The following is a 26,423-nucleotide window of genomic DNA, read 5'->3' as shown; positions in this document are numbered from 1 at the left end:
ATTTTTATGGCCTTAGAACTGCAAACTTGTAACTTAAGAAATTCCCTTTAAAACAGCCAACCCATTCCAGGCGTACTGCATTTCCGGCAGCATTAGCAAACTAAGAAAGGATGCAGAGAGATAGGAGTGCTCATTCACTGCTGGTGGGAATGTAAAATGGCGCAGTCCCTGTGGAAGACAGTTTGCCAGTTCCTTACAAAGCTAAGGACAGAACTACCACATGGCCTGGCAATCCCACTACTAGGTATATCCAAAAGAAATGCAAGCAGGGACTCGAACAGGTATGTTCTTAACAGTACTCTTCACAGTTGCTAAAAGATAGAAGCAACCAAAGTGTCCCTCACCCGACGAATGGATATACGAAATGTGGTCTATACCTACGATGGCATATTGTTCAGCATTAAAAAGGATCAACTGTTCTGATTTATGTGACAACATGAATGAACCTTGAAGACATCACGATGTATGAAATAAATCAGATAGAAAATTACAAATATTGTGTGGTCTCACTGAAATAATTAGAATATGCATATCCAGAGTCAGAATCTAGAATACAGGTTACCAGGAGCTGGGTTGGGGGTAAGGAATGGGGAGTCAGAATTCCTACTTGAGTTTACTGTAAAGTTCTGGAAATGGACAGTGGTGATGGTAGGAGAACACTGTGAATGTAATCAACTGCATTATACATGTGAATGCGGTTAAAGGGGAAATTTGGGGTATATATGTTACTAGAACAAAAATTTTAAAATAACATAGGACTGTACAACACAGCGAATCTTACCGTAAACAATGGATTATAGTTAACAGTACAATTATTATATTCTTTCATCAATTTTAAAAAGGTACCACACTAATGCAGGGTGTCAATATTCGGGAGGGGGTATAAGGGAACTCTGCATTCTCTGCATGATTTTTCTGTAAACTTGCAACTCCCCTAATTAAAAAATTAAATTAAGATAAAAAAACCTGTCAAGTATAAGGTCAGAATAAAAACACAGAAAGACTAGGAAGCTACTAAAGGATGTTTTTCCCACCCCAAAAAGGGGAGGGAAAAAAACTGAGAAAGTTACCACACACTCAGCACTCTAGCGGTTCCAGACAAGAGGGACATGAATTCCTTTTCTGTCCTTTACCTAGTCCTCGTGCAGGGCCTGTGCTGGCTGGAAAGGAAGCATGCCCCCTAAGAGAAGCCAGGTTTTAATATAAATCCCCTTTCATAAAGGTAGAATAATCTCTATTCAATACTGTATGTTTGAAACTGTAATGAGATCATCTCCCTGGATGATGTGACTTAGTCAAGAGTGGTTGTTATACTGGATTAGGGGACGACATGTCTCCACCCATCTGGGTGGGTCTTGATCGGTTTATTGGAATCCTATAAAAGAGGAAACACTGTGGAGAATGAGAGATTCAGAGATAGCAGAGAATACTGCAGCACCATGAAACAGAGAGTGCTTGAGCCAGCGACCTTTGGAGATGAAGAAGGAAAATGCCTCCCGGGGGCTTCATGAAACAGGAAGCCAAGAGAAGAAGCTAGGAGATGATGCCGTGTTCACCATGTGCCCTTCCAGCTGAGAGAGAAGCCCTGACTGTGTTCGCCATGTGCCTTCTCACTTGAGAGAGAAACCCTGAACTTCATCGGCCTTCTTGAACCAAGGTATCTTTCCCTGGATGGATGCCTTTGATTGGACATTTCCACGGACTTGTTTTAGCTGGGACATTTTCTCGGCCTTAGAACTGTAAACTTGCAACTTATTAAATTCCCCTTTTAAAAAGTCATTTCATTTCTGGTATATTGCATTCTGGGAGCTAGCAAACTAGAACAGGGCTCCTCACTTCACCTCCACGAGCTGGGATTGCAATGCGTGCTGTGATATAATAAGAGCTGATCGTGTATAGTACTTAGCTGTACAAACACCCATTTATCTACGTGCTTTATGTATTATACACTAAGTCTCATGACAATTTAATGAGTAAGTCTCATTAATATACCCACCCATTTGGAATGTTAGAGACAGGTGAACTTATATATTCCAAGCCACCAAACTAGATTTTAAAATCATAGTTGAAAATAAGTATACCTTTAATTGTTTTTAGTCAACAATAAAAATGTATTATGTACTTATTAAATACTGTACATGATACGAGGTACTTAATATGAATCGTGCAACTAATCCTTTTAACCCAACTGTGTCCTATCATCATGACTTCCTTTAATCTGAATTCTGTAAAGTTACAGAAAAGAGTCGTATATGAATATATAATTTATATCAATAAAATTGTATTAAAATAAAAAAAATTACAGAAAAGATAACTGAGGCCCAGAAAGGTTGTATAAGTTGTTCCAAGTGAACAGGTGAGTGGCAGAGCGAGGGCTGCATCCAGCAATCTGACTCCCGAACCCAGGGGCTTACACAGGGCACCAGACTTAGCTCCTTTTAAAATACCAACTCTGTGTAAACCTTAAAAAAAAACCTGATGCGGTAACCAAGATTTGTGCCTCTGCTAATGCTACTTGTGTCTGCTGAGAACGCTCTTTGTTGCCCCCCACCCCCACCAACCTTGACAAGCACCGCACCTTCCCTCTAGACCCCCGACAGCCAAGCCCCCAGTTAGCCCTTCCTCCCGTTCTCCCGTCCTCCCAGCCCATTCCGACACTTCGACGCTGCAGGCAGGGTCTGGACCTTGCTCTGTGGCTGCTCTGGACGCCGGGTGGGCTGGGGTCGACTCACAGCCGCCCTTTCTAAGCCCCAGAGCGGGGCCCGCCTTACTAGGCCCCTACGGACCCTCCACACACCCCAGTCCCTGCTGGCCAGACCAGGGCTGGGCTCCCAACTGCAGCCGGACGCAACCAAGCCTACCTGCCAATCCCTCGGAGCCGGAGCCGGTGAGTGTGCGGACAGCGTGCAGGGAAGGAGAGCGGTGCTGACCGTCCCCTGCCAAGCGAGGAAGAGTGGACAGGAGAGCCAGGCAGATGCCCTGAAAGTGGGGGTGGACACCCCATTCTTCTCTGCCTCCAGTGAAGCGGCGCTCACAGCCTTGGCGCCACCAGTGGCCACACCAGCATGCGCGCAGAGCAGCCACTCACTGCATGCAGGACAGACAACTGCTCTCACCTGGCGCTTCGCAGGACCTCCATGTGGACGGCACCCAAGTGCCCTCACCTCTGCCTGACCCTCTGTGCCGCGGCAGGAGGGCATCAAGGACACACCCGACACGCCTCATGGTGCCCTTCCTGGGCTTAGGGGATGGCCTACTGGCTGCTCTCAGGTCCCAGCTGGCCATTCCTGGTTAGGCCCTCCCCGCTCCAGCCCCTAGGGGCCTGCAGTTTTCTATGGGCTCAGTCTCCTCTGCCCTTACCACCTCTCCAGCCCCACCTATCTAGAACCCAGCTCAGCCACTTTCCTTTCCATTCCCACTAATGGCCCCATCACCACTCTCCTGAGACTGGAAAACCTCAATCCTTCCTGCCAAGTCACCACTTGGCGCTTTGGATGCCCCCCTACACCATCCTCTCGTGCCCCCTCTCCCGGCTCTTGCCGCTGGCCTGGCCTCCTCTCTCCTGCTCCTCAGTCCACCTTATACAGCACTGCCTGACAGGTCTTTCCAAAGGACAGCTCTGCTAGAGTCTTTCAACACTCCTCTGACAGAATAAAAGCAAACACTTCTACCTAAGCCTAAACTTAAAGCCCTTCACTGAGTGAGCTTACTATACTCACTAGCAAATAAAGCAAGGAGGGCCAGGGCGCCAGACTTGACCGCTTCAAGAAGCCAGAGAGGCAGACCACTCACGCTACTGTAGTAACTGCAACCGAGGCAAACCCGGACCCACCCACCCCTGAGAACAGGGGACCCGTACCTCCGGCTCTAGAAGTCTCTGAGAAGAGCCGAGCTCAGGACTCATCTCAGAAAGGTTTGTCTCCAGAAATAAGCGGGTTGTTGTCTTCTCCTTCCCAAAACACTCAAGTAGCTCTGAAGGTCATTTAACACCTACACTTCCAAATTCTCTGACATATCTTGGTGATTTTTTAGATTATCTTCTAATATTCCTGGTTGGATAAAACATGAAAAGGACACTTCTTATGTTGCATGACTTGTGTGCAACAAAACACCCATTCCCTTGACACAGCTGCACTGCGCCCAGCCAGAGGCCCCGGCAGGTGCACATGACACAGGTGCACTGCACCCAGCCAGGGGCCCCGGCAGGTGTACACGACACAGCTGCACTGCGCCCAGCCAGATGGCCCCAGCAGGTGCACATGACACAGCTGCACTGCGCCCAGCCAGGTGGCCCCAGCAGGTGCACACGACCCAGGTGCACTGCGTCCAGCCAGGTGGCCCCAGCAGGCACACACGACACAGCTGCACTGCGCCCAGCCAGGCACACACGACACAGGTACACTGTGCCCAGCCAGGGGCCCTGGCAGGCACACACGACACAGGTGCACTGCTCCTAGGCAGGTGTGGACCTACACTGCCAAGACTCTCCTAAACAGGAGCCCCAGAAACAGGCACCTATTTTGAACACCTTCAACAATTAGAGACAATTTTTAAAAGTAAAATATTCCCCCACACTCAAGAAAAAAGGACGTTTTCAAATTTTACCAGCTCAAGACATGAGTATCTAACTTCCTGTACAAAGTGCAAATTCAACTATGACTTAGGAGGGAAACTGGAAGCAAAAACAAAAACCATGCCTTTAGGCTACTGAGAACTACAGACATATGCTCTGTATGGCTCAGATGATTTTCATATTTATTATATGGCCATAAATATTAGGCATTTAGTGAGTCTATTTTTGTACCAGGCATCAGCTTAGGCCAGAGTGAAGTAAGCAAGAATATAACCATACAATACAATACAGTAGCTGAAAATAGGAATAAAGTTTAAAATGGTTGATACACAAAAAATGTCAATTGTGATGATTAAAAAATATTTATTCCTTCTACCTTCAATGTTCTGGAGCAGCCAGAAGGAAAAATCTGAGATGATGGTATAGTATCCCACGACAAACTCTGGCATCTGTTGTGTAACTGCTTGTTGAAAAGTGCTTGGAAAACTCTTGCTTTTTTCTTTCTTTGCTTTGTATATATGTTGTATCACATGATAAAAGTTTTAAAATATACATATATGCATAAAACATGGCTGATGATAAAACATCCTTGCTATCTGGGTTCCCAGCTGTGTTTCCTCCTCCAGTCCCTGGGTGCCTGCCGTGCCCCCACTGTGTGCCCCGAGCTTCCGGAGGCAGGACTGAGGCACAACGCTGCACCGCGGAGGGCATCTTCCAGCTGAGGAACAACGTACATGACTTTGGTATGTCAGCTGACGTCTGGTGTCGGGGAAAAATAAAACAGGGCGAGGAAGTTAAGTAGGTGGGATATTGGGGGGAAGGGGGTTCTCCTTTAAAAAGGGGACATAGAAGCTCCCTGATACAGCGATGCTGAAGCCGACTGAGCCAAGGGGTGAGACGGGCTCCAGGGACGAGCACCCCAGAGCAGGCGGGCGCAGGCCCAAGACAGTGACTTCCTCTCACGAGGGAAGAGCTCTTACTTGCTTTAACCCAAATGCTTATAAACCTGTTGTTTCCTCTCTGATGGGACAGGCAACTGAGACATTAAATCGCTCTCCCTTACCGGATGACTGGACCCTACTGCCTTCCCTCCCCTAGATGAAACCAGGTCGGTATGAAAAAGCGTGGCCTCTCTCTCAGCCTACACAACAAGCAAACTCACTGCCCTCCCCCTCTCTGTGTGGGACATGACTCCCAGGGGTGTGGACCTTCCTGGCAACGTGGGACAGAAATCCTAGAGTGAGCTGAGACTCAGCATCAAAGGGACTGAGAAAACCTTCTCGACCAAAAGGGGGAAGAAGTGAAATGAGACAAAGTATCAATGGCTGAGAGATTCCAAACAGAGTTGAGAGGTTATTCTGCAGGTTATTCTTAGGCATTAAGTAGGTATCACCTTGTTATTCAAGATGTAGTGGAGAGACTGGAGGGAACTGCCTGAAAATGGAGAGCTGTGTTCTGGTGGCCAGGTTTCTTGAAGATGATTGTATGATGATATAGCTGTCGCAGTGTGACTGTGTGGTTGTGAAAACCTTGTGTCTGATGCTCCTTTTGTCTACCTTGTCAACAGACGAGTAAAACACATGGAATAAAAATAAATAATACGGGAAACAAATGTTAAAATAAATTTAGATTGAAATGCTAGTGGTCAATAAAAGGGAGGGGTAAGGGGTATGGTATGTATGAATTTTTTTCTGTTGCCTTTTTATTTCTTTTTCTGAATTGATGCACATGTTCTAAGAAATGATCATGATGATGAATATGCAACTATGGATGTTACTGTGAATTACTGATTATATATGTAGAACAGAATGAGCATATATCAAGAATGTTTTTGTTTCTTTCCTGTAATTTTTTTTAATTAATAAAAAATTTTTTAAAAATGGAAAAAAAAAGAAATGATCATGTTGATGAATATGCAACTATGTAACGATATTGTGAATTACTGATTATATATGCAGAACGAAATGATCAAAAGTTAAAAAAAAAAAAAAAAAGCATGGCTGGGGGTGGGGAATAAAGACAGAGGCCCAGGGCAGACACAAACCCAGCTGTCGCGTGACAGAAACATGCACTATAAAAATCTGGTTGAAGAAGGATCTATTTATTTCCATTTGGTCCCAGACTTTCTGTCCAAACTACACTTTAAGTAAGCATACCTTCAAGTGTAAAATATCAAAGAACAGTCAATACAGGAGGATGTGTCAAGAAGCTCACCAGGTCGATGAGAACCAAAACTTCATGCAAATTATCCATTCATCAGGAATGACTAAAGAGAAGGACAGAAAACAAACAAAAGCCACATAATAGGAATAATAAGTCACCAGAAAAATGCACGTCAGCTGTTAGGCTGAAGAAGACCCCCGGGCTCACCTTCTGGGTCGGGGGCCGCGGGGCCCACCCCAGGGCGGAAGGCAGCTTTCCTTCCCAGACATACACTCAATTAACAGACTTTTTTCTTCACTGAATTTTCCCCCTTACAATCCTGATGGAGTAATTAACAACGAGATGATTGGGAATATAAACTCTGACAACAGTTTTCTCTTCTAAAACCAAAAATGGCATTAATTCAGAAGGGATAGGAAAGAGATTCAAGTGCTGCTGAACCTTCTCGGGGAAGTGTCCCAAAGGACAAATGTCACAGTAATGACCTTTAGAGACGCAGGGTACACGAATGGCATATTCTGATTTTAATCACTTCAAATGTTTTTATTGAGTAAATAAATGTATCACCCAGTTATCTGTCTCATAATCTTGTTTACCACTAAAAAACCTGAAACAAAGGAAAATGAAATTTGGCATTAATCACTACATCTTTTGGGAGACGGTTAAGTTTAGAAATTAAAAATTAAAAACATTCCTGTCTCCCACCTCTCCCCTTAAACAAGTTTCAGCGTCTGGTCAAGGCTTGTGTCGGGCAGGAGGAAAGGTTCACCGTGAACCGGGGAGCCAAGGACAGGAGGCCTGGAGGGATGCGGAACTGGACACGAGTCTGAGCCTGACATGGTGACCCTACTGTGTCTGGGGGCACTCTCCCCACCCCTCCACCACCTTAGCTGACCGCTTCATCTTGCACAGCCCAACACGGCCTGTAACTTCAATCAGAGTGGCTATTACATGTCAACTGTGGCCTCCACTTGTTCCAGAAAGCACACTCTGAATGGCTCACTCCCTCGCTGGCTGTTGGTCAGGTGTCCAGTGGCCCAGTTAGATGTGGCAAGAGAGAGGGTGGCAGTGGGTCAGCAGGTCAGCAAGCAGCTGCCCCTTCCCTGGAACTCTGGTGGCCAAGCCAGGACCGGTGTCTTTAGTGCATTACACACCTGTCCTCAAGCTAAGTTACACATGCAGCTCTTCACTCTGCCACATTTAACCAGATGAAAGGGATGAGTCAGAGGGATCATACATGAATTTAATATTAAATAAATCAAGTAACTGTAATTCCTAGAAACTTATGGTGGACAGGTACGAGTGACTCTAACTCGTCTACCTGTAAAATCCTTCCAGCATATTTCCTTTTTATAAGCATTCTAAAATTCACACAGTAATCCATCCATCATCCATGCTGTCCCACAAATAGTATTTTGTTTATGACTTATGACAAGTTTATGTTACTTTCATTTTAATTTCTGTATTTCCCATGTGATTTTTACATGCTTCCACATCTAAGCAAAGAAAACTGCCTAATATCAGTTTGTCTTGGTGGGAGATACCAGGGGTCCCTTGTTCCAGTCACAGGGGCAGCTCCTGTGGGCACTTTAAGGCCAGGGGCACTTCCAAGGCTGTGGTACAGACAGGCCCCGTGGGTGTGCATCTGTGGAACGCTCCGTGCACACCCTGGACTATGGCTGCAGGCGTGTTCCTTCAGACAAAGCCGCTTTTCTGGAGGTGGGCAAAAAGAGGTCCACATTCCACTATTTGTAAAATTACTGCTGTTTACTTTCTACTTACACTGTTTTTGCTACACTCATTTTATTTGTATTTAAATGTTTTAGGCAACCTAAGAACAAATGTATACAAGGCAATTCCCGAAAAATAAATGGCCTGACATCCACGACTTCAGGTATATCAAGCAGAGAAGTAAAACAAAAAACTCAAGTTTTTAACTTTTTTTTTTAGGTTTTTTGTTTTTATGATTTTTCTGATACTTGCCTAACATGCATGTGTTGTAAAAATAGTTAACAGGAAAATAACTTGATGATGGCTAGATGTCTTATGAAATTCTGAAGAACAGCCTAACTGTTAAGAACACATGTATTAAGTTGCTGTAACAGGAATAAAAGTTTCATGAATGGATTTTTCCACAGAAAAAAAGCATTCATGAGTGTCCCCCAACGGTCTCATCAGTTTACTGGTCCACGAGGAGACAGGGCAAGGGCCAGCGCCGCCGGTCAAGGCGCCACTGCGTTCAGCTCGCCCGTCACCTGGGACGAGAACGACCCACAGCTGCCTCCACAACCGTCTCCAAGTGGACGTTTCTTCAGTGATGAGCCACCTGCCCACAGAAGCGGCACTGCGGATGCTGAGGTCCTCGGCGGGCCCGCTGGCTTTTCCCCCAGCCTCCAGATGCCTCAGGGGCTAGAACCTTGACCGTCCAGAAGAGAAAGGAGTCCCCTCCTCCCTCTGCCCAGGTGCTGCCCAGGACAGGGCCGGCCCCCTTCCTCCCTCAGTCCTGGGCCACATCAGGTCAAGTCCTGGCCTGGGAGTCCCAGACAGCTCAGCCCCCAGACTGCAGGACACAGCGCCAGCCAGGAGTGCGCAGCATGCCCTTTCTGAGGATGCCATTTTCACAGAGGGGTTTTCAGCAGCTGCTTTGACAAAAAAGCAAGTGCTGCACAGTCAGGACCAGAAGCGAGGACACAACCCTACCCTGAAGACCAAGCAGCTGTGCAGGCCGTGCGTCAGTAACTGTGGTTAGAAATAAAATCAAAATACTGTTTCTTCCTTTCAACTTATAGGAATTATTTCTTCAAATGGCTACTCAACTCTTAGGACATAAATAAGTTGCTTGGACCTTATGAATAACTTAATAAAAGGAATGTTAGTTATTTATCTTGGCCTTGAGACTTTATAAAAAATTACAGATACTAAAGGTGCCGGTGCTAGTCTGAAACTATTATGTACCCCAGAAAAGGCAAGTTTTAATCCTGATCCAATCTTGTGGAGCCAGACAATTGTTTGCGGTAGAAATCTCAGATTAGATTCTTTCTGTGGACACATTCAATTGTGGGTATGCCCTTTTGATTAGATGGAGAGCCAACCCTGCCCATTCAAGGTGGGTTTTGATTAGTTTAATGGAGTCCTTTAAAATGGGAAACGTTTTGGAGAAACCTCAGATGCAGACACCTGGAGAATAGTGGCTTCAGAGCCAACAGAGGCACAGGCATGTGGAGATGCTTGGAGTGCCTAGAGCGAGCACACACCTAAACAGTGATGTACAGAGATGCAGAGCCCAGCAGATGCCACCACGTGCTTTCCCACGAGATGCTAAGCAAGCCAGAGCCCAGCGCTGTGTCCTGGAGGAGCTAACTGAAGGCCACAGACACTCAGAGAGGAAGCCACTGGCATCAGAAGCTGGAAGCAATGGAACCAGGAACAAGGACCAACAGACGCCAGCCAGTGCCTTCCCACGTGACAGACATCAGCCTTTCTTGAGTCGAGGTATCTTTACCTGGATACCTTAGTTTGGACATTTTTATGGCCTTAGAACTAAACTTGAAACTTAGTAAATTCCCCTTTTAAAAGCCATTCCATTTCTGACATACTACACCCTGGCAGCTTTAGCAAACTAATATAGAACTGAAATGAAAAAAGCTTGTAATGGGAGAACGTTTGTATAAGACTGAAATTTGGTGTATCTGGATCTTGGTGAGACAGCAGGCTACTCAAACCGGGACTGACCAGCAAGGGTGCAGGGAGAGAAAAGGAGAAAACGGAAGGAAAGAGGGAATGGGGAGAACCACAAGGAGGGGCAAACGAGGAGGGAAGGAGGAAGCAGAGAGGCGGGGTGGGGGAGGCAGGCCCAGAGATGCACAAGGCCACAGCCCCGGCCCCCCGCTCTGCGCCACCACCTGCTCTCAGCTCACCTCCAGCGCCACCAAAAAAAAGCCTTTCCTATCTCTCTGGGCCTCTTCAATCTGGACTGTAAAACGAAACCACAGGCTATGAGCTCACTGAGAATAGGCACAGATACCCTAACCTCTGTGTCCAGAACAAGCCATCCACACACACTCTGGAAAAGACCCTTCCAAGGGAAAGGCCTGGTGGTGCAGCCTTGAGGGCAGATGGTTTCAGAGGGTGCACAGCCCTGGGGGTGGAGTGGGTGGGGGCAAGGCCAAAACCAGCCTCCGAAGAGGCCCACAGCGCAGAGCTGCAGAGGCACAACCACAGAGGGACCCAACACGATTCCAACAGGAGCCTCTAAGTGCCGCAGAAAGCACTCGAGACTCTCCACCAAAGGAACACCACGACACCTCATTTCTGCAGAGTTCTGCCAAAGACACAAACTGAACCTAGTCATGAGGAAACCCGAAGCCAAACGGAGGGGCACGCTACAAGATAACTGGCCTGCACTTCCCAAAAATGTCTAGGGCAAGACAGAGAAAAGCTGCTCCAGATGGAAGGAGAGCAGGCATGGCATGGGCACGCACATGTGGGGCTGCCTGGCCCTGGGGGTCCGGAAGAGACTGCTGTGAAGCACATTCCTGGGACAGCTAAGAAAATGTGGATTCGAAAACAGCTTGATAACAACATTAACTTTATACTGATAGTGAGCTGTGGTTATATTTTTTAAAAATCCATTCTCGAAACACACATGCTGAAAAATTTAGGGGTAAAGGGGGAAATTAATGTGGAATTTGCATTTTACTTTAGAACATGTTCACATTTAAGATAAGAACAGCATGTGCATCAGGAGAGCAACCTGGCAATCATGGAGAGGCCTGGAAGACAAGGGATTCACCACGTGCAGCACCCCAGAGCTGCCTGCTCAGGCAGGGAGAACGTATACGTATACATACGCGCACACAAACACACACACACACACACACAATGTTGCAACCTAAGGGAGAGGCGACACCCACGGCTGGTTTCTCACACATGGGAGCTGTGTTCCCAGTTTCCTAGATTACTACCCAATGGTATAAAGTACTTCATTTTTATGGGAGTAGAACTAAAAGCCCAGCAGAAAGAGAAGGAACCAAGGGGTACACAAGGGATGGCACCGGAGTCACCCCCGATAAACCCCAGAACTCCAACATGGATGTGGCAGCAATTCCAGCTGCAGGGGAGTCAATTCCAGCTGCAGGGGAGTCAAAAGCACGCAAGTAACCATCGCACACTCACATACTTCAAGAGAAGGACAAACACCTCTGTCAGCACCATTTCCTCCAGGAGTGGGTGTCACGCCCCAGGCTGCAGGCGCAAGGCAGGGGTCTCGCGCTGGGAGAGACAGACATTTCAGGCCAGATAATTCTGGCTGTGAGACTGGCCTGCCCACTGCAGAATGTTCAGCGGCACCCCCCGAGCCAACCACATCTCCTGGGGCACAGCTCAGCGAGGTGATTCCTTTGCCATGTTATGGCTCCTGCCCATTGATTCTGGACAGTCCATCACACGGAATGTTCTAGGTGTGCCCTGAGTGCAGCCCATGAATACTCTGCAGGTTCTCTAACCAGTCAAGGAGGTGGAAGCTGTGCGGAGGGGTTAGCTGAGGAGTGGTGATGGCTTAGAAACGAAGAACTGAGGACCAAAGAGAAACACACACAGAGAATAAATGACACATACCCAACCATGCAAACTGCAATAATTTATGGCCGCCCTTCGTGACATTCGAGGCAGTCGGATCTTAGCAGCTCATCCCCAGGAAAGCAGCTCAGCAAAATCAGATAAAAGGGCGGGGAAGGCGCGGGCTGCCTGGAGTAAACACTGCAGACATTTTCAGAGCTTTCACTTAACTGGTCTAACTAACAAATACCTTTACTGAAACGCCTACTTATGAGACCCAGAATTTAGTCTTTTTAAGAGCTACATCCATTGTGACCAAGTCTTGACACCTCCCACAAACTGTTATCCTTGGACAGCAGAAAGATTTTACAAAATCAACCAAAAGGACTCGCTCCTTCCAGGATGCAGAGAGTGAATGAACTTGTAGACCCTCTTCAGCCCGACTGCCACAAAGGAGGGCTCTTCCCACCCCCCGTATTAGCACAAGCTGCTCTCTCCTGTCTACCAGCTCTGTTCACAGCTGCCACCCATGCCGGGATGCAGACCCATTCATTCACACTTCAGCTGCAGGCACCGCTTCTGCACGCCAGGAAAGCAGCAGTGATTCTTCCACTCGTGACAGGGATCATGCTATGCCATCCTGCCCTTAAGTCATGAACAACCCATCACACAAGGTATTTTACAAGGTCATGCTCTATGAAGAATTCTATCTCTTATAATTTAGATGTTAACCAAGAGATTATGTTTCAGCTGAACTCTTACATGTTCTTTTACTCTCTGTACTAGAGAGTGTTCACTTAGGGTGCTGATGTTTTTCTCTCTTTCACATAATTTCCTGAAGTTTTCATTAACTACCATTAGCTTGACCAACTAAGCTAACTAGAAGAGACTGAAAGGTGGCTGAAATTTCACTTGGACTTTGAGTGTGCCAGGTTGTCTTTGCACAGTTACTGCAAGTGTTACCATCTCCCATTACTGAAAAGCCCTGTTACTAAAAACCACCGGATGGCAGCTTGTCATGCTGGTAATAACGCATCCGTGTGGAAGCTAGCGGAAGGGCAGAGAAAGGCACGTGCCTGCAGGAGACAATGGAAGGAGCTGACGGCTGCTCCTACAGAAATCTTTTACCTTAAAAGAAATTTGAAGCTATGAAGTTTCTGTAACATGCTCGTTTCAGTCATGCTAACTTTGAGAAAGCTTCTGATGCTTTCAAATATAACTAATTTGCTTTTACATTTCTCCCAAAATGAAAATATCCCTTTTTCCTCATTATCATGCCCTTGGTCAATTTTTCAAAAAATACAGGAATAACACAATCTTAAAAAACACATTCCTTGCCTCACACATACCCCTTGAGACAACACTCTTAACAGGGGTGTTTCTCCTAGGCTTTGTGTAGTCTGAAATCTGCTCTCCCAGCTTCCTGGCTGTGTGCTCACCCGAGGTCAGCGTTGGCCCCCCCCCAGCTCTGAGCAGCTGAGCACCCTGGCAGAGTGGACTCCTACTTAACAGGCATTCAGACCCCTGCATCCACAAACACAGGCACTGCCCACCTAGGGACTGCTGACAATATTTTTCTTTTTTTTTTTTTTTACATGGACAGGCTCCAGGAGCCAAACCACAGCGTCTCCAGCATAGCAGGCAAGAGAATTCTACCACTGAGCCCCTGATGCTCCACCCAGTATTTTGCTTTTATATAAAAAATTATAACTGGGAGTTCAAGCAGAGACTTTCTTAATATTTGTTTTTCAAAGTAACGTTGCAATAAGCACTCACTGTTTTGTCTTTGAGTAAATTCTTAAAAATATAATTGTTGGGACAATTTATTTTAGGGGATAAACTAATAAATACTAAGGATATTAACCCTTTATCATATCATTCTTAGTATTTTTCCAATTTGCCTGTCTTCAAACTTTATACTTCAAAGACCCCCTATCGGCTATCTTTTGCTGTAGATATGTTCTATTTAAGCAATCTATTAATATGTTTTATGACTAATAGCCTTGGTGTCATACCTTTTGCTACACAGCCCCCACCTCAACAATTATCAAAACACTTCTCCCAACTTTTTCCTAGCACTTCCCTGCTTTTATTTTGACATTTAGAGCTTTAGTCCATTCAGAACGTATGTGTGTTGTGGGATTTAAAAAAGGGGAGAGTTTTAGGCCTAACAACCCGAAAAGAATGGCACTGGCCTATCTGCCTAAGAACTCAAACCTTATCTCTAAAGGTAGTTTCTATAAAAAACGTTATTTACAAAAAAAGCAAACTAAACCACGGTAAGCCTAAGGAATCTCAGCTCACAGCTTCTTTATCTTGGTCTCAACACTATCTTAAGAGCCTTCCCTTATTGTTACTGACTTTTTTTTTCTTTCATGGGCAGGCATGGGGAATCGAACCCGGGTCTCCGGCATGGCAGGTGAGAACTCTGCCTGCTGAGCCAAGGTGGCCCACCCTGTTATTGACTTCTGTATCACTAAAAACAGAACTTCATTATAAGGCAACTAGAAATCTTATTTCAGCTAAAGAGTGTCCTCCCCGGCCTGGGCAGGGCCAGGGCAGGGCCAGTGACTCGCGGTGTCTCCAGGGGTGAGCTGCCGCGCAGGTGCAGACAGCAGAGGCTCTGCTTCTCGTTCCCGCCCCACGCCCCCCACCCCGTGGGCTCAGCCACAGGGAGCCAAGGCCAATTAAAGGGAGGAAGAGCTTCTAGGTCTAATCAGTTTTTCATCCTGCAGCCCGCTCCTCCTTTCAGCTTCTTCTTCCAGATAACCCCACTACACCCCCACTCCTCCCCCAAGAACATCTCTGGTTTTATAGCAGCTCAGTAGGTACACAACTGTACGATACAAACAGAACTACGAATGCTCAATGCATCAGAGCCTTCACCTGACCCTCCTTATGATGCTGCTCTTTCAGATGCAAAATGAAAAACAATCCTTATTTTGCTTTTTAACAATCAAATCCCTCCCCTTCTAAATCAAACCAGGCAGTCTTAACCTTACCTGGTCCCTCCCAAAACCTAACACTCCAGATGGAGCAGGCGCTACTCTGCACACTGGGGGCTTCTGCAAGGACAAGGCTCTATCTAAGGTCTGCAAAGAGTCGGCTGGTTCAAACCATCGCTCAAAGCTGATACCCAGCAAATTTAACTACCGTAACTGCTTTCACTCTCACAAGGTGAATGAAGGCACTCTAAGGAGGCAACTTTAGGAAACACTTCTCTTTTTAAAAATTAATATTTAAAATTAAATTAAAATAGAAAAACTTTACAGACAAACTATTATTTTAAAGTACAAATGTATCCCGTCTGGCAAACACCCCAAGATTTATGTAATACAGTACATGTTCCCAACTGTCAAAGTGTTGCTAACTATAAACCGTGAGTAGATTTCGTTTCTTAACCTCTCGCGTCCCTTCTCACGGAGCCCCACATGGCTCAGATACAACCTCAAGCGGGCTCTTCACCCACCCGGCCAGGCCCCAGTGCTCACCAGCCACGACGGGGCTGCCATCTTGGGCAGTGCACGCTACGGAATGTCCCAGAATGCTCCCACTGCCGAAGAAACCCCTCACAACGCGACTGATACAAAATTAGAAGAGTAAAAAACTTAGGTTGTATGTATGTTACCGGAATAGAAACTCGTAGAAAGCGCACAGAGGGTGCTGAAGCAAAGCACGGCCCATCGCTGGAGGCACAGCGAGCGCAGCCAGGAGAGGAGAGGAAGTCTGGAATGTCTCCGTGATTTCTCTGTAAACCTACAACTTCTCTAAGAAAAAAATAACTCCTGTTTTTTTAAAAAAGGAAAAGTAAAAAAGGCTTTTTGCTTGAGAAGAGGAAATACAGCGCTTTCAGGAGTGGAGTTCTCTCTTCTAGACCCAGAGCGCTCACCAGCGCACGCCTGTGAATTTTTTTTTTTTTTAAGTTAAGGTAGAGCTAAAAGGCAGAAATTTAAAAGTGTCAACTATACAGCTAATTCTTACATGTTCAGTTTCAAAATCAGTTAAGAATAGAAAATGAGCTTCTAAAAGGTTGCTCCACTGTTAAAAAAGAATCATTTACCTACTGACTTTTAACATTAATCTCAGCTTTAGAAGCTTTTAATGTTATTTTTAAGATGTCCGAGGTATGTAAATCTGTGAACAAACACAAATACTTATTCTAGAAGTGCTGAAATTTTAAAGCTCCTCTTTGATAGTTCAAGGGAACATTCTCCAAGTATGGCATTCTACATAGCAACCCAGCATCTTCATGAATACTCCAAGTTTAATCCAGGAAGTTTGTACTGGTTAGATTCCATATCTTAAAAAAGGTAAAGAATGGGGCACGACATCCAGGGGTGAGAGTCTCCCTGGCAGCATGGGAGATGATGCCCAGGGATGAGCCTGGCCCTGGCACCATGGGATCAACAATTCCATCCTGACCAAAAGGGGGAAAAGAAGTGTAATAAACGAGTTATCAGCGGCTGAGAGGGTTCAAAGAGTCTAGAGGCTACTCTGGAGGTCACTCTTATGAAAGCTTCAGTCAGACATTGCCACCTATCATAACCTGCCAAACCCCAACCACAAACCATTCCAGCCAATCCTAAAGAACGCCTAGGGCTTTATATAAGATTCTACACACATTCCATGCACTAGGGTAACTTTCCAGAAACCTACAACCTCCAGATGAGGTCCCTGGACCAGACAAGTCCTGAAATGCAGAGGGGCCAGCCCTTCTAGAACATCAACTAGTTCCATCCCCCTACCCCATATTACTGAAATGGGCAACAAGAAAAAGTTAGAATGGGCACAGCCCAAGTACCCCTAAAGAGTGGGAGAAAGATCAAAGGAAGAAAGATCAAAGGAGAAGGAGGAGTTATACAGAGGAATTCAGGTTTCACAAAGGAGTATGAGTGCTGAATAACTACAATGATGGTTCCTTTAGCCTCTAGAACCTTAGAGTAGCTAAAAATAAAACCTAAAATTGTGGAAATGTAAGTCATACTCTGAAATCTATTCTACAACTAATTGTTGCGATGTACTTTGAAATCTATCGCTTTTATGTATATACGTTATATAAAGACAAGGAGGACTATAACAGGGAAGACAGGATTTAACAAATGAGTATCACTGCTGAATCACTATATTGGTATTTCTGCTGGTCTCCAGTACCTTGGTGCAGCTAGAAGAAAAAACAAAAAAATTGTGGAACTGCAACCCAAATTAAACTTTAAAATCTGTTCTAAAACTACTTGTTAAAATGTACTTGAAAATTCATTGCTTTTTTGTATATACATATTTCACAATAAAAAAGTTATTAAAAAAAAAGATAGAAAGGCCTGCTGTTTCTTTACTGATTCTAAAGGCAGTCTCCGGTGTCTTCTGGGTTCCCTGCGGACTCTGCTGACGCCCTAACCCCTCCCCTGCCCCTCCTCCTGCACTGCAGCCCCAGCCTCAGCCCCAAACCATCTCCTGCCCCTGGGGAAGCTGCCTCCCGCCTTCCCATAGTCCTCCTTTCCGTTTTCAGGAAAACCACCTCGACACTCAGGTCAAAAACAACAGGGTGTGGTCCCCAGCAGGCTGATGAGGAGAAGCCTCGGGTGGGGGTGACCCTTGAGCTGAGCTGGCCCGTGAACATCCAGAGGAACGGGGACTTTGGGAGCAGGTTGGTGGAGGGGTCTGCAGAGCAGAGATGCCGGGGGAGGGACGTAAAGTTGAGAGCCATCAAAAGCATAAGCAAACAGCAATTAAAACGGATGACAACAGATGCAATCACCAAGAAAGAGAGCCTCCTGGACCAACACGAGGAAACTCTGAACCACGCATTCCTGCAGGGAAAACAGAGCAGGCATCCCGGCAGAAACCAAGAACATTCAGAAGGCAGGAGAGGCGCACGCGTGTGCCAAGGAGGGGACAGCAGTCAACTGAGCTCAGTGCTGCCAGCAGGCTGGCTGTGCTCAGGGCGGAGCAGCGGCCACATCAGTCTCCGGCCTGGCGGCAGGAGCAGAGAAGTGCTCCCCGGCAAGGGCAGAAAGGATGGACAGAGACTCCAAAGGGCCTTCCCACACCCTGGCTTCATCCTAACTCCAGCTCCATTCCTCATAACACACTCACCTTTTCTAGGAGAGTGCTCTCTTCTCGGGTGTGGGTTTGTTTTTTGTTTTTGCCAGCAGCTCTGACTTTCCTTTTCACAGTCTGGGCTGGGAAGGTGACACATGGAGACAGGGAATTAGGACAGAGCCAGGGGAACATCTGGGAACTGAGGAGAACCCTGAAGACCTGACCCACCCAGCAACCAAGGAACAGCAGGAAGGAAGGTTGGGGGAGTGTGGAGATGGACACTGCGGACGCGGTACAAACTCTGGGGGACGCCTGCCCCAGGCCAGGTGTAGCCGAGCACTCCACCTGCACACCCCATCAACCCTCACCACAACCCCGGAGGGTGGCTGGAGGCCCCAAGGCTGAGAAACGCATTGGGAGGGGGTCCCACCCGGCCGGCCAGATGACGGCTGGAGACGCAGCAGGCTCGCTGAGGTCACTGGCCACGCTCCAACCACCGACGACGCTCAAAAACAGAAAGACACAGCCAAGTAGGCAAGCTTGAAATTACAACTCTGTATGTGCAGTCTGATCCTCTATCCGGGTCTAAAAAGGCCACACATACACACAAGCAACACAAGGACCAAATCTTATGTGGTTACTTCCGGACAGAGAGATTGTGGATTTTTTCCTTGATTTTACATTCCTAATTTCTACAATAAACATATCAAGCATTTTTACTATTAAAACGCAAAAGTTAAAAATAAAATGAAGATATTAAAATGGATTTCCTGAAAAGGACTCTTTGAGCATTGGTGGCTTAAGAGGGCACAAACAAGACCCCCAAAACAAGGTGAAGGGGCCGAAACCATGGAAGCAGATTGTATGTTCAGGGTATTTCACTTTAAAAAAGAGAAAAAGAAGGACAGTGGCTGGAAAAGATACCAAGATTAACAGGGCTTAAGTTATGTAAGATCCAGTCCTGTTGGGAGGTAGAATTAGAAAGAGCCCCTTAAAAAGAAACCGAAGTTAGCATTGCTGGTAAGGATGTCTCCAAGTGGAGGAAGCTTTTTTTAATAATATATGAAGGTGGCAGATGCACACACAGAAGTCTTCTGGGATCAAAGAGCAGGGGAAGCTGAGGCTACAAGGTCCAAGTTCAAACACTAGTCCCGCGCCCCGGGCTGTGCGACCTCAGCTGGTTAATTACTCAGCCTCCCTGCTGTGCACCCATGGAGCGGGGCTGTGGACAGCACCCACAGCTCAGAGCTGATGAGCAGGTCCCATCAACCATTCTTCACTGCAGCATCAACCAGCGAGGAGAGACTCGAGTTCACCTGCCAGGGAAGCTCTGGACAAAAGGGTCAGGGCTAGGTCTGAAGGCATTTGTGGGGACAGGAAAACCTTGGAGCACAGCTGCCCGCACACTTGCTAGGGGTGTCCTGGCCAAGTAGGGGTTCCCTGCAGTCACTGGGGGATTTTTTTTTCACTATAATCCCAACTCCAGGCCTGCCTCAGGGCTTCTCCCTCTGCTTGGAACCTGCTTTTCCCAGACGTTTGCCAGTCTGGGCTCTCACCTTCTCTTTGTTCAAAGGTCCGCACCACCCTATTTAAAACTACCCCTGGAAGGCCTCTGACCCTTCTCCTGGCTTCCTTTCTGGCCTTCCCACCAGCTGGAAGCACACCTAGCGCACCCAGGGTAGGCTGTGGCATCCTCCCACAGGCCCTGGATGAGAGCTTCACTGGAGACCCTTCTCTTCCTGCAATTCCACACAGAACAGGACCACAGACGCCTCTGCCCCCTTTAGAGGTTCCCAGAGACCCTGGCACTCTCCTTCATCAGGCGCTCTCTGGCCTCTCCCTGAGGCCTCCCGTTCTTCTGCCCGCTGACCCTCACGCTCGGCCCTAAGGCCTCTTCTCAAGCTACCCCAGTGGGCCCTCCACACTTAAGAGCTCTGGGCTCTTCTCCCCAGGAAGACACAAAGCTACAGCACTGGACACAACTGGCAGGGGGAACCCCACCGCAGGAAGCCATTCCCAGGACCAGGTGCTGGTCTCCAACTCTCCACATGGACCTCTGTGGGTCCTGCAGGCACCCCAGTAGGCCCCATGCTGGACCCCCATCGGTGGTCCTCAGACTGCCTGACCTCAGGACCCCTCTGTATTCTTAATTATGAAGAGCACAAAGGCTGCTGCTTACATGGCTACAGCTACCATTACTTACTGTTAGAAATTAAAACAGATTCTCGAAATATTTATTAAGTCACTTGGAAATAACGAGCGCATAAGAAAACCAGCTATCTCCTGTGGCACGTGCTCAGGTCAGCTCCTGGTGGGGAAGCACAGAAGAAAATTCACAGAAGTGGGGTTGGAAAAGATTTTTTTTTGTTTTTTGCACAGGCAGGCACCGGGAATTGAACCTGGGTCTCCGGCATGGTAGGCGAAAACTCTGCCTGCTGAGCCACCATGGCCCGCCCAAGGAAAAGGTATGTCAACAGCCTTTTCAAACAGGGGCAGATGTCTTTTCTTTGATGATACACCAAAACTCAACCAGCAGTAGTTCATTAAAGGATAGTTTCAGTGAGGAATCTGACACAGAGTACAAAGAAAATTAATACTCGGTACTATGGCATTAAACCCGGGTTGTGGGACCTGCCTGGAGTGGCCTTTCCCCATGTGTGAGTTTGGAGCAGCACACACCAGTCATTTGAGGATCAGTTCACCTGGCTAAGGAGATCCTCCAAATGTTGACACATTTATTTTTAAAAATAACTTCATTAGCATCACCACCAACCTGATAAGAAAAGTCTGCAAGTACTGGGAAGCTGTCAAGCTCAAGGCAGCAGAATCAAGTTTTCCAAAATTCTAATTTCCATTTGAAAGCAGAAATGTTATCATTGCCAACAACACTGTCAGTTACTTTTCTTTAAGTATTCAGGTTCACTTCACTCGATTTTGAGAAAATGCCTGCCAAATATCCTGATCTGAACAGCCACAGCCCCCGCGTGCCTTTCCTGGAGACGACTAGTGTGCTTCGGCAGGCATGGGCACTTAAGGTGACTCCTCGTTTTCTACATGGACTCAGAGTGAAGAGACGCCCAGGGGGCCTGGAGCAGCCTCGAGAACCAGGCTCGCTCAGGGAGCTGGCCGCGCCCAAGACTTCAGCCATCAAGCTCCCCAAAGCGCCTCCCTCCAGGCCCAGCCGGACACGTGCAATGGTCACTGATGCAACAAATGCTGCATGCCAGGCATTTGCAGAGCCGAGGAGACTCGAGGGAACAAACACAGGTCCGTCTGCCTGCGGGGAGACCGACCCGAGGGCACAGAACAGGGCACTGTGCAAGGACGGAGGGCACCACACAGGCAAACAAGCAGACGGAACAGGCCCATCCCCGACTTCACACCCTGCCCTTCAAGGCTTCCCAGGGACCCCAAGATAAGATCCAAATTCTTCACAAGGCCCCTGAGCTCCGGAGGCGTTTCCCACTCTCTCAGCCCTCTGTGCTCTGGGCTGCCGCCGGTGGGAACTTCAGCCCCTGGATGAATTTGACAATCGCAGTCATTCGATAATAGCTGAGCACCAACTACCCACGAGGCACGGTGCCGGGGGGCGCTGCAAGGGGACAAATGGGCTGCGTGAGAAACTCGCCATCCACCACAGCCCCAGTTGCCAGCCAGACTCCAACCTAAAACCAAGGCTCTGGAAGACGCCCTGGCAAGAGGGAGAAGAGGGGAGGCCCTGTGGCCGCTGGCCCCAGCAGCGCCAGAAGTGCTGGAAAAGGATGCGCGCAGCCACCTTCCATCTACAGCATTTATGCGGGTGTGGAGACATCCACTCACTAGCCCTCGTCAGCAAATCAAGGGACACTAATAAAGGTTTTGTGAAATCCAAAAAATCAGTGCCACAAAGTGGGGAAAGAGAATTCTCAAAAAAAGGAGGCTGAACTTTAACAGTTCTAAAAGGAGGACTAGGTTTGAAATTAACCTATAAATGTACACAGCCATTGGAGAAAACACAAATGTGAGCGAATTCTCAGGAAAAACTGAGGGATCTGAAAAGACAGCCGATATACGTTCCATACCCTGAACTGATGCTCCCTGGAAGTGTGAGGAAAAAAGAAAAACGCCTCGTCTCTCGGCAAGCTGCCTTCCCGTCACGCCACCAGGCCCAAGAGACTCTCAGAGCCAGGCCAAGGCCACGGCCAGCCCTGGCAGGCGGCAGGGGAAAGCCCGCTCCTGGGGCCCCCACCCACAGCACCCAGCAAGGGCTGAGCACGGTAAACCAAGGGACTCAGCCAAACCAGCTCGTGGAAAGACAGTCCCCATTCTACTGGAGAGAGAGAAATTCCTCTCCCTCTTTGGAATTTAGGAATTATTTTAAAGTTTCAACGGCAAATTTTTTACAACCTACTGCAGAGACTTTGACACTGTCTTGCTTCAGGTGTAAGAATTCTATAATCCTCACAGAGAATACATTGTGTAACTGCGTGACTCAGGAGACCCACATACGCACCATTACAAGGGAGCAAGGCTGCTCTCAGCCCAGCACCTTCACAGTCCAACTTAAGAGGTTAAAGCAGTAACATATAAAGTCTCTCCCCCTTGATAAAGTGCACTGTTAAGCTTGGGACAACTAATTACTAAATCATAGTAACCTTGTATCAATGGTCAAATCAGTTCAACGGAATAATCTCCCAAGAATGCCTCAGATAACCCTGACTCCGTCTTTTAAATCAGTACGCTTTTAGAAAGGCCTTTCCCAGAATTCTAATTTAAGGCAAATAAGGGAATACTTTCACTTAAGTCTTACAAAAAAAAAAAAAAAAAAGAAAAAGAAAGCCACACTGTTCTATAAAACAGAAGGCTTTTCTATCATTGGAAACCAGCAAGTAATTTCCATTGATTACTGGAGCACCCAATGTTAGGCACTGCTGCTAACCAATTCAGATAGATTGCCTATATGTCTTAAATGAGCATTCAGGAACAAAGCATGTAGCTTTAAAAAGAAGCAGTACTCCACTCTTTTTCCAGAGAGCTTAACGTGATATTATATTATCCAACACATACACTCCACATGATTTTCTTCCTGCCAAAACCATTAAACATTCTACTTCTGTAATCACTCTGATCAGTTTCAGTTTAAACCTATTCTTTTATCCCCTCATTCTATGTTAACTAAGCCAAGCACCTAAATGACCTGTCAATTTCATAATTTCTCTAGCCATTCTTATCAACAAATGCAAACCTTAAATAAGAATTTATACCCAGATGAAAAAAATTCTAAAATTGTTTTTTCTTCCTTATCTTACTAGAATCACAGTAAACGGAAGATTCAAAATAAATGGCACAGCATACGGTCAGAACCAGATAATATAATTGAGAATGGCTATTACCAACTCACTAATGCTAAAAGCCAAAGCCCGCAGGCAGTAAGAATGTAATCCAATTTCCTGACTAACTCAAGCCAAATCATTAGGGTAGAGAAAACCAATCCAACGAGAAAAGCTACAATAAATGCCAATGCCACAATCCTAAAATCAGTGTTATTCATTAAAGTATTAGCTAAAATCAACACACACCCTGAAGACCATTTTCATCCCTTTTCTCAAAACTATTTTTAGAGCTACAATTTTCCATTCAAAACCACGGGGAGCGGATACAGAAATTTTTAGCCAAATAAAAGAAAAGGAAATACAACAAATCTTTTCTAGCTAGCACACCTCGATGCTTTGACAGGACACTGCCCCACACCTCCTCTGAGGGTTAAATGGACTCCTGGTCAATGAGCCCACTTCTCAACCGATGGACACGACACAGACAAACATGAGCAGTGCACTGAAACTCGGAAATCAAATTCATGAGCACGAGGAAGGCTTCAAACAGACCCGAGAAACTTACCTCAACCCCCCCCCCCAAAAAAAACCCAGCAGAAATAATTCAGGATATTAACAAAGTCAAGTCCCGTGCGAGGACTGATTAAAGGTCAGCGCTCAGCGTCGGGCTGGTGCGACCACGGGCAGCCGTCGGACGTCTTCTTCCGTGGCCGTGGGGCCGGGAGGTCCACGCGGGTACAGTCCCTAGCTCTTCCAGCCCTGACCGCCGTAGCGGGGGTCCCAGAGACAGGACCAGCCCCAGGGTCCCGCCCCTGGGCAACAGCAGTGGCAGGCTGCTCCCTCCCCTGAACCCCGCCTGCGGTCTCTCAGGCCCGGCTTCCGCGTCCAGGAGCGGCCCGGGCCCCACGCCCGGGGTCGGGGAGGAAGGAAAAAGGAACCGCCGTTCACATTCTCGCCGCAAGCTCACCCTCCGGAAGCGCGCAGAGCAGACCCCATCTTGGAACGTGCCCTGAAACTCCCCCTCCCCACCCAAAGACCGAGTGGGAAACGAGCACTCGGGGCAGAGAACCTGCCGAGGGCACGCCCCAAGCGCGCCCCACTCCGCAGCCAGCCGCGGGAAGGGCCTCGGCACAGGCTGCTGCGCGGCGCCCCTGGAGGCTCCTGTGCCACGCGCCGCTCGTACCCCCGAAACCAAGCCCAGCAGAGGGCCGCGCCCGAGCCTCCCTGGGAGGAGAGAGCGCAGGGAGCCGCCCGGCCTGGGGCTGCCCGCGGCCCGGCACACCCACGCGCCTGGGAGCCCGGGTCGGCCACCGACGCGCGGGGAGGAAGCCGGGGCGGCCCGATGCGCACTCGGCAAAGCCGCTTCTTCCCGAGGTGCCCGGAGCGCAGGCCGGGGGGGACCGCGGCAAGCCGGCCATCTTGCAGCGATCGCCGCGCGGCCAGAGGCGCCCATTCATCCGCGCGAGACCGCGACGCGCGTGTGCCCGGCCGGGGCCCGTTCCACCGACCCCTTGTCTGCACGCGCGTCCGCGCGCGGGCTGCAGCTCCGAGTCGGCGGAAAAAAGGCCTCTCAGCCACAACGCCGGCGCCCCGCACACGGCGGCTTCGCGCACCAGCGACCGAAGCCCGCGCGGGGGACGGGCGCAACCCGGAGGAGGGGGCGCCGGGGCGGAGCGGGCAGCCGGGGGAGGGGGCGGAAATCGCCCGGACGAGAAGGGCGCGCGCGGACAGGGCGCCGGCGGGGCGCGCGGGGATGAGAGGGATGCAGAGGAGAGGGGGCGCCAGTGGGGGGGTGCGCGGGGAGGAGGGGCACGCAGGGGACAGAGGGCGGCAGTGCGGGAGGGAGCGCCCGGTATGTGGGGTACGCAGGAGACAAGGGACACCGCGGTGGAGAGGGTCGTCGGGGGGGAGGGGGCGCGGGCAGAGGAGGGGCTAGAGCGGGGGAAGGGGTGGAACGCCCCAGGCCTGGAATCGATCCTCCTCCTCCCCGCCCTTTGTCCCGGCCGCCGGGTCTCCCGCCGCGCCCCGAGCCCCCCCCTCGGCGCACGGGCGGCGGCCGCAATTCTGCCCCGCGCGGGCTCGCACCTCCCGCCGCGCCGGCCGGAAGACAAATGCGCCGCCCGCGCGTCCGCTCAGGCCCCGCCAGGTCGGGGACCGCGAGCCAGGCCCGCCTGGCCGCGGTGGCGCCCCCTGCCCCGCGCCCCCTCGCCGGCCGCCGAGCCCCCGGGAGGAGCAGGAAGGCGCCGCGGCCCGGGGCGGGGGGCGGGGGAGGGGCGGCCGCTCTCACCTCGGCGCCCGCTCCCGGCCAGACGCGCCCACACGGCCGCCGCCGCTCCGGGGAGGTCTTCGCTCCGGGCGCTCGGGCAGGTGCGCGCCGGCGAGCTCGGTCCGGTCCCGCCGCGGCGGCTGCTCCACTCCCGGCACCCGAGCTGCCCGCTGCCGCCGCCGCCGCCGCCGCCTCCGTCCGCCCCTCAGACGCCTCCAGCCATCGGGATGGGCGCGGCGGGCCCCTGCCCGCAGCCTCGGGAAGCCCCACGCGCCGCGTCACCGCGCACGCGCACGCGCGCGCACACAGGCCTTCCCGGCGCCAGCCCCTCTGCGCGTGCGTGCGGGCCGCTTAAAGGGGCCGCGCCGGGCCGGGTGGCGACCCCAGCAGCGAGCCCCAAGCCGCGCGCGGCCGCGGGGAGTGACCGCCGGCCGGACCTGTGCGCACGAGAGAGGCTGGGTGTGCGCCCGCACTGGTGCCCGCGAGCGTGGACGGCCGTGCCGCGCGGGCTGGT

General features: G+C 49.2%; 1 protein-coding gene across 1 annotated transcript in view; it reads right to left on the bottom strand.

Moving 5' to 3' along the window:
- Positions 1–26,162, bottom strand: part of GNB1 (G protein subunit beta 1) — a 103,548-nt gene extending 77,386 nt beyond the window's left edge. Inside the window, exon 1 of the mRNA XM_077151560.1 lies at positions 25,931–26,162. The gene's annotated coding sequence lies outside the window, so the exon portion shown is untranslated. The remainder of the gene's footprint in view (positions 1–25,930) is intronic.
- Positions 26,163–26,423: the final 261 nt, after the last annotated feature.

This window comes from Tamandua tetradactyla, chromosome 2 (genome assembly GCF_023851605.1).
Source record: "Tamandua tetradactyla isolate mTamTet1 chromosome 2, mTamTet1.pri, whole genome shotgun sequence".
Classification (NCBI taxonomy): domain Eukaryota; kingdom Metazoa; phylum Chordata; class Mammalia; order Pilosa; family Myrmecophagidae; genus Tamandua; species Tamandua tetradactyla.
The sequence above is the reverse complement of the archived record's forward strand: the minus strand, read 5'-3'. Positions and strand labels throughout refer to the sequence as shown.